The 19,837-nt window shown below is 39.1% G+C and overlaps 1 protein-coding gene across 1 annotated transcript in view; it reads left to right on the top strand.

The window, feature by feature from the left end:
* The window catches only part of COL15A1 (collagen type XV alpha 1 chain), a 104,930-nt gene that overhangs the window by 7,608 nt on the left and 77,485 nt on the right, over positions 1-19,837 (top strand). The gene's annotated exons all lie outside the window — the stretch shown is intronic.

Raw genomic sequence — 19,837 nt, 5'->3', positions numbered from 1 at the left:
AAAGGTCATCTAGTCCAACTCCCCTGCAATGAACAGGGACATCTACTGCTAGATCAGATTGCTCAGATCTTGGTCCAGCCTGGCCTTGAAGACTCCAGCAATCCAGTACCTCTCTGGGCAGCCTGTTCCAGTGCCTCACCACTTTCACTGTAAAAGATCTTTTCCTTATATCAACCTAAACCTATCCTCTTTAAGTTTTTTAACCTATCCTCCTTTTAAGGAGTTCCCCTTCTCCTAACACCATAGACCCTGCTAAAGAGTCTGTCCCCTTGTTTCCTGTAGCTCTCATTTAGATACTGAAAGGCTGCTATCAGATCTCCCCAGAGCCTTCTTTTCTCCAGGCTGAACAGTCTCAGCTCTCTCAGCCTGTCCTCATAGCAGAGGTGTTCCATCCCTTGGATCCTTTTTGTGCCTCACCTCTGGATGCACTCCAAGTCTGTGCCTCTCCTGTAGTGAGGACTCCACATCAGGACACAGTACTCCAGGTGAGGCTTCACCAGTACAGCAGCACTTTATGTTTGGGTAGGTGGAAGAAGTAGTATTTTCCATCCTGCAGTATTTTTGCTACACTTTTTTCTTTTTCTTTTTCTTTTTCCATCTGATCTGGAAGCACTTGAAGAATGCTGCAGTGAGTATTACAGGGCATACATGTTCATGTGAGATCTCTATGCCTTGATGGTGCATTGGGTTTACACCATAAGATCTGATTAGAGTGTTGTGCATGGAGAGAGGACTCTGAAAAGAGTCTGACTCCATCTTTTTTTCTGCCCTTACTTCAGATATTTTATTCACTTAAGAGATTCCCCCTTAATCTGCTCTTCTCTAGATTAAATAGTCCCAGCTCTCTAAACCCATTCTCATAGAAGAGGTGCTTCAGTACTTCAAACATCTTGGCACTTTGTTGCACTCTGTCCAGTAGCTCTCTGTACAGGGAAACCCATAGCACTGCAGATGCAACCTCACCAGTGCTGAGTAGTGGGGAAGGATCACCTCCCTCAACCTGCTGACATCACTTCTTCCAGTGCAGCTAAGCTAAGATGCTAAGCTGCTTTCCTGCTCACTGATCTGCAGAGTATATTCATCCATGAGATTGTTCCTCCTCAGGTGAAGAACTGCGGTGAGGCCGGTACCCTGAGAACTAGTGAATGAAATAGTCTCCTTTCATGAGAGTGAGCCCTGAACTGCAATTTATTTTGAAAGTGAAATCCAGCATAGGGATCATGGGGCCTTGAAGGACTGTGGTATATCCCATAAGCATTTACGTATGCTTCAACACCCACAGAAGTTATGAAAGGCTTTCCAGTGACTGGAAAGGAATTAGCAAGAGTTGCATGTGGTTTTACTTTTCCTCAGTAGTTCTTGTGTGAGAAATGAAGAGAAAGCAATTAAAATTAAACTTGCTCACGTTTTAGGTACGTAAGCGATGTAACTGATAAAAGGGACTGCTTTTTAAATAATATTGTATTTCAGTCAGATTTTCCTTTGTTGTGTATTTATTTTGCAGTGCATATCTGAAGTATACATTGAATGAGCACAGAATTGGGACTGCCTTGGGATTGTAAACATTGTTTGCAAAATCTGTGCTTAAAATTGTGAGAATTATTAAACTGTGAATATAAAAGAAATAGTTTCACTCCTGGCCTCTCATAACCCTTAGCATGCTGGAGATAAATGAAGTGTAGCTGCACAAAAAAAAACAAGTTAACGTTGTGGAAGATTTTTTTTAATAGGTCTGCACCTAGAAAAACATCTTTTGAAAACTCTGAATCCACACCACTGTAATTCAAACAGTAACTCCATTGATCAGCCTGTGGAATGAAAGAGATTCCTATGGAATATAGGAAAAGAAAGGTAGCCACTGGAGCAGTGTATATAAAGCAAAGAGTCTACTGGTGTGTGCTTTGAAAAAATCCTTTCACTTTATAGATATGTTTTAGAAATAATGCAGACTGAAGCATTTAGCATTTAGATAATATATTTAATGGATGATATGGTGTTAAACTTTGTTTTAAGAATTGTAACATCTTTTGTCAGAAGTGAATTTGATTACAAAACTAAGCAATAAATTACTATTTATTTTCACTTTAAAATGAAGATTTGTAAGGGAATTTTAAATCTACTTGCCAAGAACACAACTGTCATAAATATGTATGATGAAAGGATAAAGACATGAAATCAAAAGTGGAGGAGAATCATGTTTAGGCATTCCTACCCTGCTTCCTCTCTCAGCTTGGAATGCGCTTGGAAATTAAGAGGAAAGATCTGACAAGTATTCAAATGCAGTTTGAATTTATCCTTCCATTGCTTTAGATTCCCAAAAGCTAAAATGATGCATTTTAGTTCTTCTCTGTAGTATAGGATGTTTATTTCATTAGAGAAGTTGAACTTTGGAAATATTCTTACTACATGAATATATATGTGATGGGGTAGTATGTATTAGTTGTAAATCTTCCACAGGCTTGATTAAATATCACTGTTTTCTACAGAAAATAAATAGAAAGCAAAAACTGAACGTCTGTCAGTCAATAATTTCTATGATTCTATGTGATAGGCATAGACCCCTTCACCGGGACACAACTCTAGATATCTACACCCTCTATTTTAAAAACCTGTCTGTTTCTTACTTATCAGAATGCCCCAGTTCACTTGAGGTCACCGTAGATGTTCACATACCAGATGCATTCACATCTGTGTAGCTTAGGTTCTGTGGTCATGCAATAGAATCACAGCATTTCAATTTTAGGGACATCCAGGCACACCCGAGATAAATGTCTTGTCCCGCTGAGTCCAATGTTGCATAGCTGCATTCTGTTAGCCAAAATTACTTTGTGTTTGCTTTCCTTTCTTTAAAATAATATTAAAAACCCTCCAAAGGCTGTATTAACTAGTTTGTTGGTCTTTCCTGATCAAGCAATACAACTGCCAAACAGACCGCTGGGGAGCTGACCAGGCTTACAGAGAAGTTAATTTTTGTGGGCAGGTGACTTTCCTGGACAGGGTGTAAGGGAATTGATACTTTTCATTTCAGTGCTGTATATTTCAATATTTTGGTTTTACTTTCTACTTTTAGTGACAATTATCATGTAAAATTAATGTTTCTATGAAACATACCTAGCACTTAAATGAAAATAGCTGTTGAATACAAGTTTAGTTTTACCAGCAGTCATGTTTTTACTTTTACAGAGTCTCAGTTTGTGTATTGGGTGTAGATCCTAAATTGTATAAAATTGCCACAACTGTAGAGAAACCAGCAGAACTATCATAATTCACCACATCTGATTTAGTTTCCTTAACCTGTTTTTCCCAAAACAGCTCAGATTTTGATAATCAAGAGAGCAGTTAAAGTCAGTCCTTCCTCCTATTTTTCAAAATTGTTTCAGCTTTAATCTACTGCGGTATTCTGCCAATACTTGAATTATTACTGATAGATTTTGGATATCTAGCAGATCACACAGTGCCACTAGAAATCCTGATGCCTGGATTTCAGGGGATGAACTCAAGTGTGGGTGTTTAATTGGTTATTTGCAGGATGATACATTTGCAGTACTTCTATAGCTTGTTGACAGACTAAAAAGAGAGAGGAAACATCTAGATCCTGTTCTCTTTTAGATTTTCTTGACAGTTGTGTAAATATGAGTAGGAAACAGGAGAAGATGGAGAAAGACAATGATTCCAGTTGATGGTGGAAGAAAAAGGAGCTAGCAGGATCTGGAGAACTCACTGCTCAGAACTTGGAGAGCATAGAACCTAGCTTGCATAATGCTATAAATGCAACTACGTTAAGATTTCTGTAGAAATTCTGACACATCGAAGTACATGCTTTAATTCAGATATGATTAAAATTTTATGCATCATAGTTATGCTACTACTTCATGACACACATCTGTGCTTATCACCAGTAAAATTGTTAAGACTTCTGCTATTCAACATTCTAGAGGATATTAAGTCACTTTTGGCTATACATGTGCAAAACATTACATATTCTTTCTCTAATTATATATATATATAATTATATTTTATATATATATACAATTATATATATATGTATAAAACTTCTAGTCATACAACTTCAAATTTAACAGACAATTCAGTTTTTCAAGACAACATCTACTGGTTATTCCATGTTTGGTGGACAAGCCATGGAGAACTGCTGGCAGTGTGTTGCAGAGAAAAAATAATTGTTTCAGTAATTCAACATGCCCTCCTTTGGACCTGCTCCAGCACCTCAGTGTCTTTTCTGAAGTGAGATGCCCCACACTGAACATAATACTTGAGTTGAGGCCTCACCAATGCTGAGTCCAGGGGCAGGATGACTTCCCTGGTGCTGCTCACCACAGCATTCCTGATCCAAGCCAGGATGCCATTGGCCTTCTTAGCCACCTGGGCACACTGCTGGCTCATGTTCAGCCCACTGTCCATCAGTACACCAAGGTCCCTTTCCATCAGGCAGCTTTCCAGCCACTCCTCCCCAGGCCTGTAGGATTGCCTGAGGTGGTTGTGACCAAAATGCAGGACCTGACACTTGGCCCTATTAAAACTCATACAGTTTACCTTGGTCCATCAATCCAGTCTATCCAGGTCCCTCTGTAGTGCTTTTCTGCCATCTGGCAGATCAACACTCCCTCCCAAATTGGTGTCATCTGCAAATTTACTGAGGATGCACTCAATCCCCTCATCAAGATCATTAATAAAGATGTTAAATAGAAGCAGCCCCAATACTGAGCTCTGGGGGACACCACTCATGATCAGCCCCCAGCTGGATTTAACTCCATTGACCACAACTCTTTGGACCCGGCCATCTAGCCAGTGTTTCACCCAGCAGAGCACATGGCCACCCAAACCATGAGCAGCCAGCTTCTCCATGAGGATGCTGTGGGGGACAGTGTCAAAGGCTTTACCGAAGTCCAGATAGACAAACCACATCGACGTCTTACCTTCATCCAATAAGATGGTCACCTTGTCATAGAATGAAATCAGGTTTGTCAAACAGGATCTACCATTCATGAACCCATGCTGACTGGGCCTGATCCCCTGGTGGACCTTTGATTGATGGAATTTAATGGAATATTGGTGGGAAGGTTCAAACTCTATTGCTGTATCAACAGGGGAGAGAAATACAGAATCATGAAAGAATTATAGAATATCCCAAGTTAGAAGAGACCCATAAGGACCATCAAGTGCAACTCCTGGCTCCACATAGGCTCCAGATGTTTCTTGAACTCCAGTAGCTTCAGGTCATTACCTTTGCCTGAGAGGCACGTTCCAGTGCCTGACCACTTCTTCAGTGAAGAACCTTTCCCTGATATCTAAGTTGAACCTCCCTTGTCACAGCTCCGTGCCATTTTGTTGGGTTCTGTTGCTGTCACCAGAGAGAGTAGATCAGAATCCATCCTTCCACTCCCCTCCTGAGGAAGCTGTAGGCCACCATGTTATCTTCCCTCAGTCTCTTCCTTAGGCTGAACTAGGGATTTTAGCCACTCCTCATACTTACTTACTTCCTCTAGAGTTGCCGTTCATTTTTGGGAAGAAATTCTAGCAAAATTAACTCATCTTTCTCTGTTTCATCTTTTTATGGTGCCTTCCAAAATGTACATCTGCAAATCTGATGTCCTAGAACTATGATCAGTCCTGCTGATCAGGAATTTAAACTGAGAAAACAATTTACTTGTCATTGAACTTGTGCCAATTAATACACTTTTTCATTCCAATTCATCAAAGTAAGGAGGAGTTTGAAAGTGTGGTCCAGGATACATTTCCCTCTTTCTTATTTGATGAATGGTATTTGCTCAGTGCTGCTTAATTCTACTGACATTCTAAGATTCATATGTGAAATACTGTATGTTGGAATTCTGCCTTCATTGGTCACTTTGCTGATGAAAAGAATGATTAATTATAAAATTGCATTTTTAAAATTTCTCATTTCCTTTTATGCTTCCTTAGCAAGTGACCTTATGTCTTTGTTTTTCTTTTTTCCATTCTTTCTATTTTTTGTTCCTCTTACTGGATTTGGTTTGAGGAGAGTGACATTGCTTCAATTTGTGACACTATTATCAAATTGGGTATTTGATTTATATGTGTATGCTGTCATGATTTTATTATTTTTGTTGCATGTATTCCATATCATAACATCCCATAGTGCACTGGGAATTATGGAGTTAATGCTCCAGTTCTGTGGATTGTTAATTGTTTTTGGGCGTCTTTCTCAGCAGAGAAAAAGAACTACATATCCCAAAAGACTTCACTGTTCCATTTCTGTTTTCCATTCAGAGGGAAAGATCAAACTGCTCGGGAGTCACAGTGCTGCCCTTCTTTTTATTCCTGCTCATGGCTGTGGTGTGTCTCCCTAGCTGTCTTGCCTTCTTGGAGTAAGGCTTTTGGTGTTGGACACCATCTCTCTCATTTTATTTTATTTATTATCTTTAATTCCAATTATATTTTGTTATTTTGCATTCCTCTGTCATATTTAGTAAAGTAGTCTTCTCCGATTAGCTTGCTGTCACTGTATGATGTCACTGAGAGCAGCTCTGTGAAGAAGGATTTTCGGATTCCGATGGACAAAAAGCTGAATATTGTCCAACAGTGCGTGCTTGCAGCCTATAGGACCTACTGTATCTTGGGCCTCCAGCCAAGGAAGTATACAGAGCTGTTCGAGCAGGTCCAGAGGAGGATGAAGATGATCAAAGGGCAGCAGCATCTCTCCTATGAGGACAGATTGAGAGAGTTGGTCTTGTTTAGTTTGGAGAAGGGAAGTTCCTAGAGACCTCATTATGGCTTTCTAGTAGCTGAAGGGAGCTTACAAGCAGGGAGCTTACAAGCTTTTTATGCTGCCTGATAGGATAGGGCAAGTAGAAACAGATTAAAACTAAAAGGACAGAGATTTAGATTAGATGTGAGGAAGAAATTCTTTACTGAAAGCGTGAAAATTGAAACAAGTTGCCCAGAGAAAAGAATGGATGCCTCACCCCTGGAAGTTTTCAAGGCCAGGTTGGATGTGGCCCCAGGCAACGTGATGTAGTAAGTGGTAACCCTGCCAACAGCACAGCAAGGGGGTCGGAAGTCAATGATATTTAAGATCCCTTCCAACTTTAGCCATTCTATGAATCTAACTTTTGTAATTTTCCTAGAATGAACTCTTATTCACAATTCCTACTGGCTCGTATAACCCCCCTTTTGTCACTGATCTAAGGACAGGAACTTGTAGCGAGGGGCTAGAAAAGACAGCATGAGCAACAGTAGGATCTTCCGAGTAACTGTTCTCTGTCCTAGGTTCCCTTTAAGTCTGAGATGAGATCAAATATGAGATGAAAATTTTGCTCCAGGTCAGTGTGCCAGACCATGTTCGGTGTCTTTAAACACATGGAAGTTTTTCCCCATTTAGGCAGACAGCTCTGCTGGCACCTCTAACTGTTAAATCTGGAAAACTGTCAAACGCCTCTCCCAGCACTTTAAAAAAGAAATGTCTTCATAATCTTGAAAACACATATTTTGGTAATGAGAGCATTAGTCATGATCCAGTGGGAATTTGTGCCTTTAACATTCAAGAAACAAAAAGAGATAGGCAAAGAGAAAATGAGAAAACCAATGTAATCTTCCCCCGTGAAAATACACAACAGACTTGGTTAATAGTATTTTGCCTGATTTCCAAGGTTATTTTGAAACAAAAAGGACAGGGTGATAATTCACATCTGTTTTGTTATGAACATAATGGAAATTAAACATGTATTAGTTTAGATGTTGTGAAAGAGCAGACACAGGAGACATAAGCACTGATGATTCATAATAACTTTCTCCCTTCCAAAACCAACTCTAATCTGATTTATGAAATGCTGTATTGCTGCCTAGTGGTGAAATGTAAAAGCATCTGCTGCTTTGCAACCATTAAAGACTCCTTGTCCTTCAAGCTGGAAATTATATCAACCATATCACAGTTTATGTAGTTTACATATTTGCACTACACACAATTTTCATTCCATGAAGCATGACCAAGCGTGCCACAGATCCATTCTATTGGAAAGCTTGTAATATTCAATACAGATTCTGTAATTCTTACAGAATCTACACATATCCTGGTCAGAATTGCTACACAAAGATAGAGAAAAGCTTTAGATTTTAAATTCATATTATTTTTTTTTGCAGTCATCATTATTATTTTTAAATACAGATAGTGTGTTCTAGTAAAGCCTAATATTAAAAGTGCATTGTCCTTCAATGTCATCCTTAGCTGAAGGCAAAGCTACCATTTCTCATTTAACCTGGCAGGTGGTTCAGCATCACACAGTTGTTTGCTCACTCCCTTCCTTTCAAGAGGAATGGGGGAAGAGTATTGAAAAAAAAACACAGAGTAGTACTTGTAGATTGAGAGAAAACTTTATGCTAAGATGGAGAAAAGGAAAAGGATAATAATTTTGACAAATATATGTATATATATAAGTGTATATAACATAAAGTGCACAAGAAATCAAACCCAAACCAATGCCCAGCTAGGCCCCCTGTGTGGCAGAAGAGAGGGAGATGCATTTCCACTCCCTACAAAATTCCTTCTGTCTGATGTCATATGGTACGGAATAGCCCTTTGGCCAGCTTAAGTCAGCTGTCCTAATTCTGTTCCCTCCCAGCTCCTTGAGCCTTTTGCTAAGAATGTCCATGACTCTATACAATGCTGCTTAACAGGAAGCTATACACATCAGTGTGTTATGAACATTGTTTTTCCAACCAAAAAAAAAAAAAAAAATAGCATCATACCAGGTGCTGTAAGAAAATAATTTCATCTCAGCTGAAACTAAGGTTCTTCCATATCCAAGATTAGGGGTGAAAGCATTGCCTTGAAAATGTCCTTTAATTCAATGAAGCTTGATTATGTGGCATTTGTTTGTTTTGAAAACATCCCCCTCACCTTCTTTGACTCAACCATTTCTCCCACAGCCAGGTATTTCAGACAAGGAAGGCAGTAATGATTTATCACATGGATGATGGCTAAGTTGGCATAATTACCTGCAGACTGCCTTCTCTGGTAAGGTGTAGTAATCTGATTTAAAATCCAGCAAAGAAGGCTCCTTATTGTGATCTACTGAGTGACAGCATTAGGCATAAAGAAACATGAGCTGCATTACCAGAGTTAGACATCTAGAGTTTTGTATGCTCACTTTCAGAAGAACTGGGTAGCCCTTTCATGAAAATTTGCTGAGCGTAGGGTTCTGCTACAATATTTTGCTACTCATGATCAATGCATTTTCAAAGGGTATAAACAGTGCTAAAATCTTTGCAAGATCAAAGGTCACACTTGTTGAAATTTATGAGAACATTCGTACTGAAGTCAAAATCAGTTAACAGGACTCTAAGGAAAATCTGACTTTTTTAAAGGGCAGTGATCAGTGAAAGCATTGTAAATTTGAAGTTCAGACAAACTTACTGATCAGTTCTGATTTCTCCTTGATCTTAAAAAATCACCAAAATGTTTTGCTGTGCTGCGAGAGCTCATTTGAGATAGCACTTAGTGAGCTGGATGAGTTAGAATGCTACCCAAGTTCTCAGAATGAATTTCACTGGGAAAATTTATCTCTATGAAAAACAATATATCCTAGCAGAACAGAATACTTTTTTATTTAAATGTGAAATATTAATTAGCAAAAAAATATATTAAAAATTAATATTGCAAGAAAATACACAAAACCCTTAATGAATATAAATAATAACTTGATAATGTATCTGTATTGCCTACTAGCGGGTGAAAACATTTTAAACTCCATATTAAATTGAGCTTGCAGAGGTGCCTTCTGCATATTTCTGTGTCTATCATGTTTTATAAAACATCTGCTTTTATGAATGTGAATGTCTCAGTAGATGGCGTAGGTGAATACATATCAGGGTTTCTGTTCTGTACAGGGCTATGTGAGTTTGCTGTGTACTGCAGGTGATACGTAGTTTGCTGCTGTTTGCCAAGATCAAAATTGTGCGTTCACAGCAGAGCCAGGGGATCTTGCTGTATAGTATCTCCCTTGACAGTGAATAAGAATGAAAAAATGATAGGTAATTTTCAAGGTCAAGTGCATGATTTTGCGCTTAGGGCATGGCAATCCCAAACATGAGTACAGACTGGGAGAAGAACTCATTAAGAACAGCCCTGTGGGGAAAGTCTTCAGAGTTCTAGTAGACTGAAAGCTAGTATGAGCCAGCAGTGTGCACTTGCAGCCCGGAAGGCCAACAGTACCCAGGGCTGCCTCAAAAGAGAGGTGGCCAGCAGTGCGAGGCAGGTGATTGTCCCCCTCTGCTCTGCCCTTCTGAAGTCCTATCTGAAGTACTGCATCCAGGCCTGGGGCCACCAGCACAAGGAAGACGTGGATCTGTTGGAGCAGGCTCAGAAGAGGACTGGAGTATCTCTCCTACAAACAGACTGAAGGGTATGGACTTGTTCAGCCTGGAGAAGAGAAAGCTCTGAGGAGACCTCCCTGTGGTCTTCTATTACTTAAAGGGAGCTATAATTAGAAGGGAGACTGATGTTTTACTGTCTGACAGTGATAGGGCAAGTAGGAACAGTATTAAACTAAAAGAACTGAGATTCAGATTAGATGTTAGGGGGAATTTTTTTTCACTGGTGAGGCACTGTAATATGCTGCCTAGAGAAGCTGTGGATGCCCCATCCCTGGAGGCATTCACAGCAGGTTGGATGGGGCCCTGGGCAACCCAATAGTGAGTGGCAACTCTGCCCATGGCAGGGAGGTTGGTACTAGACAATATTAAAGCCGTTCTATGGTTCTATGATAATAAATAACTGGACGTTAAATCTCTGTACAAAGCTCAGTTATCTTTCAGGATACGGGTTGTCAACAAGTCTGTGCTTCACAGCGGTACTTCAGATACCAAAGAAAGAAAATGACTCCTAATTCAAAGCAAGATTGATCTAAGCAGAAGGCCTCCACATAACTAAACACATTCTGATGCTACAGAGCAATTCTTTGCTTGAGATCACAAGCTTTCCTTTCTCAAGAAGGAAGAAGTTTTATGGTACATCTGCTATCTGATGTGGTTAATATATGATTGCTTATGTTGCAAGTAATTAAAGCTAGCTTTAGTTTACAGCAGCAACAGCTGCAAACTGTCCACAGGCACATGTCATATAAATACAAAAAGGCAAGAGAGAAAAGGAACTTTTGTTTCTTTTCCAGTCTTTTCCTTGGTGGATACACAGATAGAAAAGTAGATTCAGAGAGTTCATGCACTCCACCAACTCAAATCATGAAGTCAGTTAAGAAGATGAAAGCTATACAGGAAGTAATTAAAATTATAACTCCTAGTGTAGCAAGCTGGAAATATTTGTGGATGCCTGATGCAATTCACTAGATAACCTTACTGGAGTAATGAGAAAGGGTAAAGAATCAGTATTTCCAAAAACTCGAAGTTGGTACAAATTAGAAGAATTCAGTCAGATTTCCAAAAGACTGTTTTTTAGATCTTCACTGTTACTAATATTTAAAGTAGAATAATGACAGTATTCTCCATCACTGTCATCTGACAAGTTACAGATTCCATCACAGTTGACCATTTAGCCTGAGTATTTATTCTACTACACCATTATGCTACCCAAGATATCTATTTTTGGTCAAACAAATGTTAGTTCAAATGGGAACTGTAACCAGCACCAAGACTGTATGTTTGCCTAGCCAAGTCCAGAAAACCTCCAAGGAGAATATTCTACAGTCTTTTTTGTGGTAGGATTGCTCCATCCTCTTAACAAAGAAGTTCATCCTGAAGTCAAACTGAATTTGTCATACTGCAGGTTGTGGCTGTTTTTCCTTACTGTGCCACTGGTACTCTTTAAGAGTTTGCTTCATCAGCTTTTTAATAGGTTTCAGGTAGGTACATGCTGTTTGTTCAAGATAGAAATGCCCAACAAGAATGTACATGTGTCACTCAAAAAGTGATGTTTCCCATTTTTTTCCATGGAAAATACAACAGATACAAAGAGCACAATCACATTATTGGATAGAGCAAATTCTCAGCTACAAAACATTATTTTTAAACATTGTCACCACTGATAAGCAAGAGCTTGTAAAAATCTGCTGGCCATCTGAAACATGGCTTGTCCTTTATATCACTGTTGCCAATGCTAAAATGCACCACTCACCACTTCACCGTATTAATATCCACTGTTCAATCTCCATAAACATTCAGCAAAAGTTGAGGAGTGCCAGTAGGTGCAATTTTTTCCACATGGAGGAATTAATTTACACACCTTTGCTTCATATTCACTTCCATGTCAGCCACCATTTTTTCAGGCTTCTTCTCTGCTGCCGTTTGTCACACGACAAACAAATTTAATGAAATACTACCATACCACCACCATCTGTCTCTGACATCGTGGGCCAACATCATAAGACAGGAGGTATTACTTTCAGAGTACCCTTCGTATTTACTGTTAAGCAATAATGAAAAGTGTAAAGAAAGAAAGTTTAGGCATGGTGTATTGTATATGCTTGAGGAATTTATTGAGCGTAGACATCACATGACTTCTACTACTGAAAGGAAGTGTGGAGGAATCACTTACATCCTCCTGCAGAAATTTGGCAGCAGGTGATGACAATAACAATTCCAGCACATAGAAAGAAGGCTACTTCATCTTTAGAAAAGTTTGTGACTGCCAGGTATAGATCTGCAAAATGCTTGTTACAGTGCTGCAGAACTGTTATCGCTCTGGTTGTGAAAATACAGATGCAAATAATAAAAATGTAGGTTGCTTCAAAATTTTTCTTTCAGAAGGCAGTGGAATTACTACTATGACATTACAAATATGCTTAGAATTATAGAATAAATAATCACTGAGATTGAAACAAACCTCTGAAGACTCTCTAGTCAATGCTTCCTGCTCAAAGCAGCTGAATCTACTCGCATCTCTTGATGCAGTACTTGCATTTTCCTTGTTTCACCTTCTCATCCTCTGGAACATGTTGTGATCAGAGCAGGGAAGGTTGCCCCCAACTTTCACATCCCCCATAATTTCTTCCTTATTTGTGGCATGAGGCCTAGCATACGTTCATCAGATCCTCTGTAGTATCTACTAGCAGATTATTGTTAATGCACCTGGGAAGTCTGCTAGACTACTTGTGATCTGCTGTGCTGTCCCTGTAGGTTTCTAAATTCATGTTTTGCAACGTTCAGAGGGAAAATTTGGTGAGATGGGAGGGGTTGTGGATTGTGTTTTATGGAATGTCTCTTAAAGGAGAAATATCCCTGTAAGCACGGAATCTTTTTCTGCAAAGGGGATCCTTATTAATTTCTCTTTGTATTTTGCTCTACTGCACATGAAATCAAAGTACTCGTTCTTCTTGCGACCATTTCCTATATTTGTTATTACCCTCCATGCCTCGTTCATGCTCTGTGTATGACACCTTGTAAGCCATATATTTATCTGTGTGCAGAACTCCTTAATAGATAATTCCCATGTCCTCATTCTTTGGGGTTCTTTCTTTTTCTTTACAGTCGCATACATACTTATGCACACAGCCATTCACGATGATTAAAGTAGGTGAATGTTTATATTAAATACAGAAAGTCCGTAACATTGCCCTAAGTACTGCAACAAACAATTGATGAATTTCAATCAACTGGTTAATAGCTCTGTTGGCTTTATCACACACTGTAATCAAATTGTTAAATATTTTCCACTTTGACCTCTCATCTGTTCTGATGAAAGAAGGACAGTAACTATTTAATGCCTATGCTATAATTGATAGCTTATACTTCTATGGCTGAAAAAAAAAGGTTATCTTTTAAACAGACTTCTGTCTGTTTAGGAGAATATTCATGCACATTAAAAAGTGGTTCTATAAACAAACAGCCATAAATATATATGTATATGTGTGTGTATATATATATATATATATACATAAGGAACAGCCAACAGCAGTCAAGTATGTGATTATAGTAGAAAAACTGAAAATAGCTTGTATTCAAAAGAAACAAATCTATTGATTAGCTTGAAGACACAGTAATACTGAAACAACATTTCTCCAGCAAGATCAGATGAGAGAAAAATAGGAAGAATATTCTATGCAGTATAGATGCAGTATATATTTTATGTAATGTATTAGCTACAAGAACTACATGGTTGTTTTTTTTGTCCAATAGAGGGCAGAGTGATAATGACGTAACAGCGGGAGCTGATAAAAAGTATTGAAAAACATTTTGCAGAAAAGAATGCTGAGCCTGATTCTCCGTGTAAGTATTACAGCTCCCACTGACTGCAGCCTTCCTTTTGGATTTACAGTATCACTGTAAAAAAAAAATAAAAAATAAAAAAAATAAAAATTTTTGCATGGATCTGGAGAAAAAGCACTCTAGCAAACACAAAAGAATAAAATAGAACACAACACACAGCTGGAATGGATCTTCAAAGATTGTCAAGTCAAACTGCCTGTCCATTTTAAAGGTAATCAAAAGTTAGAATGTATTAGTGAGGGCATTATACAAATGCCCCTTGAACACTGACAGGCAACTGGCATCAACCACCTCTCTAGGAAGCCTGCTATAGTCCTTGATGACTCTCACAGTAAAGAAGTATTTCCGAATATCAAATCTGGACTTTCTTTGGTGCAGCTTTCTGCCATTCTGATGTGTCTTGTCATTTTAGTGACCAGGGTGAAGAGACCATCACCTCACCTGTACTTCTCTTCAGGAAGTTTGAGACCAGTGAGTTGCCCCTGAGCCTGCTCTTCTCCATACTGACAACCCTAGTGTCCTTGGCCACATATGACATTCCTCCATAGAATCACAGAATCATAAGGTTGGAAAAGATCTACAAGATCATCTACTCCAATCATCAGCCCATCACGACCAGGGTCATTAAACCATGTCCTCCAGTGCAGCATTTATCCTTGTCTTGAAAACCTCCAGGGACAGTGACTCCACCACTTCCCTGGGCAGATTGCTCCAATGCTCCATCGATCTTTCTGAAAATAAATTTTTCCTAATATCCTGAACCTCTACTGGTGCAAATTAAGACCATTACCTCTTGTGCTATTGCTGTAGAGTGTCCTGCCAGTGACTTTCTTGAAGAAGTGGAAGGGTGTGGCTCCACTAGCTGATCTCCCTTTCATGTTCCCTGATGCTTCTTAATTTTTCTACCTCCTCTTTTAGCTGTGCAGGTGTTTAGATCACCCACCTGCTCACACTGCACATAAGCAGTATCTGTCCAATACTTGCGATAGCCTCAAGCACTCCCTATAGCCAGAGACCTGGACAGCTGCGTGTTTGTGTGGGTGATTGGTTGAGTAACCACGTTGTTTTTAGCAATGCCTTTTGGCTGAATGTAGACCACTGCTAGATCTAATTCTACTGAAAAGATGAGGACCAATATTTGAGCTGGCCTCTCAAGTGGGGAGAGGAAACTGCATCCTCTCTTCTTGCCCTCCCACATGAACTGGCATGCAAACTGCTGGGTCATGATCTACTGACATGCAGTGCCCTGTTTATACATCCTATTTGCCATGCTTCCAGTTACTCACGCTCCCTAGGGGCTGCCTTTGTATATGTGGGGAGCTTCTGCCAGTACTACTGACTTTGCTCACATCATGTTAGAGTCACGTCTCATCAGGGGCTCCACCCTTCCTGCTCAGGAAAGGGAGGGACGTGGAGCACCCCAACTCTCCCTGTCCTTGTTTTCGTGATATTTTGCTATGGTTATGACCCTCAACTAAGAGTCTCCCATCACAAGCCTCCACTGTGAAGTTTATCTGCTTGAGATCTTCAATAAAATGGCTTGCTATAAATAGCTTGACCTGCTACATAATGGGATTGCTTGTTCCTTGTCCTTTAAATGTGGTATTGGGGCCAGTTCTCATGGATCCCTAAACCCTCTAGAGCCAATTCCTAGTGAACACTGCTAACTAGCTCTCTTAGTCACTTAAAATTTGTTCTCTTAAGCTGCCAACTGGCAACTCTGCGGAGTTTTTGTCTCATTATACCAAAAAAATTTTGAACTATTTCATGATCGCTGTGGCAAAGACTGCCACCTACCATCACATCTCCTCAAGGTCTTCTCTATTCTCAAACAGATCTAGGAGATCATCTTTTCTAGTTGGCTCACTATGTGTTTATCAAAGGAAATTTTCTTCATTGTGCTTTAGGAATTCTTCAGACTTGCTTGTCCCAGCAGTTTGATATTCCCAGTTTCTGTCTGGGAAACTGAATTCTCCTAAAAAGACTAGGGCAACTGATTCATAGATGTATCCATATTGCTTGCAATTCATCCATGTATTTCCCTGGGAGTGTGGTTAATAGTAGACACTCACAATGTCTGAGTGTCCTCTTCAGTTCATGGAGGAGCCCATAAAGGGGCAGGCTCCCAGCTAGAGCTGCAACTGTGGAGAGAAGTCTATGTTGAAGTTGGAGTTTGGGGGAATCTGCTTATGCAGGATGGGCCCCAGGGTACAGACCCAAGTTGGAGCAGTTCTTCAACAGCAGCTTGTAGGAAGTCCAAGTATGATCAGTTTGGGAAGGACGACATCTATTGGAAGGACCACATACTGAAGCAGGGAAAGAGTGAGAAGGAAGGAGCAGCAAAGACAAAGCTTTACAGACGGACCTTAACTTCCATTCCCAGTTTGCCTATGACTCTCAAAGGAAGGCATGTAGAAGTGGGAGGATGGGAAGGAGTTTATTTTCAGTTCTCACTGTTCTAATCTGTCATCAATAGGCAATAAATTACTTTCATTTCTCTTATGATTAGTCTGTTTTGCCCTTGGCAGTAACTGATGTGTGATCTCTGTCTTTATCTCGGCATGTGAGCATTTTTCAACATTTTCTCCCCTTGCCCTTTAGAGGAGTTGGAGTGAGAGACAACATGGTAAAGCTAAGATACCTACCAGTGTTAAACCACCATAAACACTAATATTCTTTTCACCTAAAGATGAAAAGGAAAAAGATGTCTGAGGAAAAATATCTTCCAGAGAAGGAGCTAGTTTTTCTGTTCCTAAATATAGCTTTGATACTTTCTAAAAATTATGTATGGAGAATTTCAGACTTCATCCAGTCAGTGGAAGCAAGCGAATGTTGAAGCTAATGCACAGAGATTAGAATTGATTTCATCTTTGGGACAGGGAAAACATTTTTTATATCTTTGCAGTGACACTAGGACAATGAAAAACGCTGCAACACATAGTCTGATACTCCATATGAGTAATGAATAAGAGAAGTATAGTTCAGGTGAAAAACCTCTCTCTATTTTCCTCTTTCATCAGAACCATCTTGCAAGGTTTCAGAACACAGTGCAATCTGTACATATTTTACCTGACTTTTACTGGGTATTCTAAGCAAAGCTTTTCAGTTCCCTTTGTTGGCAGGGTTCGGATAGACTAGCACACCTTTTCCATTACTATTCCATTTGGATTTTTTCAGCCTATACAACTGCTGCAGTTACAATAGCTGAATAAGTTTTAAAAAAGGTAAGATGCTGTATCAATCCACGCTACAAAAATATACACATTATGAAAGACTTGGGAATGCTTAAAAATCATGGGACAAAAAGTCATTTTATAAATGACTTTTGTATTATTCCCTACAATCATTTTTTTATTGTTTTGTACAGTTTTGTTTCAAATTGTCAGCCTGGGGATAGGTCGTTGTCTCCCTTGAGGGATTAGACTGCAGGCAAAGAGGTGGCATTGTCAGTAAAATTCTCTTCATTTCAAATAATTTTGTCCTTTTCTCCATTTATTTTCATCTCATTAAGTCCTCTGTAACAGAGGATTCCCTATGTAAGCAGATAGTAGGCATACACCCTGTTGTATGCTTGAAACCTCCAACCTCATGATATGCTAGTAGCACCTTAGTACCTTAATGAGAATCTATGGTGAAAGTTGTGAGATTAATTGTTCAATTTCTCATTCTGGATGGCCAATTATCATGCATGAGTTGATTAGCTAATACAAAAACACAGTGCTTGGAACAGTGGGGCAGAGGGGCGTGTAGAGATAGTACAGTTATTGGAAGCAGACAAAGGTCTGAACTTGAGGTATTTCAGGTTGCCAGGATGTCCTGAGCTGAAATTAAAATACTGACTTAGAACATAGATTCTAAGAAACCAACTGTTAACTATTCTGAACCATGTACATCCCGTTAGTTTGCGTACAACCAGTAAACTTCAGCTCAAACCATGACTGTAGTGTATGTGGATAATTTCAGCATAAAGTGTATCAGAATCTGGGGACAGGCAGGTAGAAATAGAAGCCAGCTCCATGTGCCTCAACATTACTCACCTCAGGTGAACTTTTCAGTTTCTGTAAGTACTTTTACAAAAAAAGATCTAGGGACTAGCTCCCATCTGTTGTGGCTAATGTACTTGAAAGCAAGCGGTCTGCTTGCTGGCCTCTGTAACATAGGTAGCATCATCCTACTATAGGTGACACCAGTGACCACTGAGCAAGCTGATTTTGCTAAATGTCACGTCCATTATCTTTATCAATTTTCATAATACAGAGATGTCACAAGAAAAAGCCGTAGGAACACTAGTAGTGGTAGCCATGGTGAACAACAGGCCAACTAGCTACAAAGAAGCACCTAAAAACCATAGATTACCTGGAAGTTGTTCTTTACATCTGCCATGGTAGACAAATGGAAACGTGAAGCTTGGATCACAGGTTACATTTGTTCTTAGTGATGTTTTAAGACTGTTTGCCTCATCTGTATTTTTCTAACACAAGACATGTTTTCCATGCTGCAGTTTTTGTGTGATGTACTTCATATGATAAATGTGGCATTTGAGGCAGAGAAAGAAGGGAATTACACAATTCCAAATACCTCTCTTCTTTATCTATGGTTTGAAGATATTCAAGAAAGAAGAAGAATTTAGAAAAAAAGCTAGGGTGCATTTGATCTTGAAAGTGATTTAAAAACCTGAATTTCATGGAATTAGGGTAATTTTTTTTATGTCTGCTGAGAAAGTCAACAGTTACCTAGTTACTGGAGTTTACAGCATGAGTCATTACAGTTTTATATGGTGTAGCTACATTAAGACATACCCTAAGAACTTTGTTTGCTTTTGCATAACATAAATGTTCTAAAACCAGTGAAAATATACACCAACCTAAAGAACAGGGACTTTTAGATAGAATTAGATAATTAAAAATACAAGATTAGAGGAGACTGCAAAGGCGAAAGAAAGAAGGGAAAGGCTTTAGTTTTGAGTGGAACTCTGAATAGATTCAAATATGAATCACTCACTGGGATTAAAAATGGCACCTTTTTCTGCTTGTTTTTCACTTCTTAGTAGGATGCTAGTTTGCATGTTTGTTTTTTTTCCTGTTATACTGTTAAAGTATGCCTGCCCAAAACTTTAGTTAAAATTGGATGTTATCAGCGTTGCTGCATTGCCAGTAAGGAATCTGCTCTCTGGGCTTGTTTGCCAGAGATACTTACTTCTGTATGTTAAGTAGAAATTCTCTCATTCTGATAATGAAGGGTTTTCTTACGTACATAGTGAAACTAAGGAGATAAATTTGAGGGGGGAAAAAAAAAGACTTAAAATCTGAAATTGGCTTTGGAAGATGGGCTAATTGCAAGGGTTACAACAAGCCCACCACAATTTTTATCCTGGCTTAGTGAAACTGTGCTATGCACTTTGTATAGATTTCCTCTTCTCTGTTCTCATCTAATTTGAAAAAATCTTTGCTGAATAGATGCTGTAAGCACTTGCATAAAATTTATTTGCAGTTTATAGCCAGCTAAAATAAAATATCTTTTGTAGGAAGTACTTGTTACATCCCAGTTTCACCAAATGTTTACATGGACCTTTTTTTAGCATGTGAGTAATCTCAGTTTAGTCAAATAACAAAAGTTGACATATACA

Source organism: Tympanuchus pallidicinctus, unplaced genomic scaffold (assembly GCF_026119805.1).
Source record: "Tympanuchus pallidicinctus isolate F22 unplaced genomic scaffold, pur_lepc_1.0 scaffold31, whole genome shotgun sequence".
NCBI lineage: Eukaryota > Metazoa > Chordata > Aves > Galliformes > Phasianidae > Tympanuchus > Tympanuchus pallidicinctus.
Note: the sequence above shows the minus strand (reverse complement) of the source record. Positions and strands in the feature narration are given on the sequence as shown.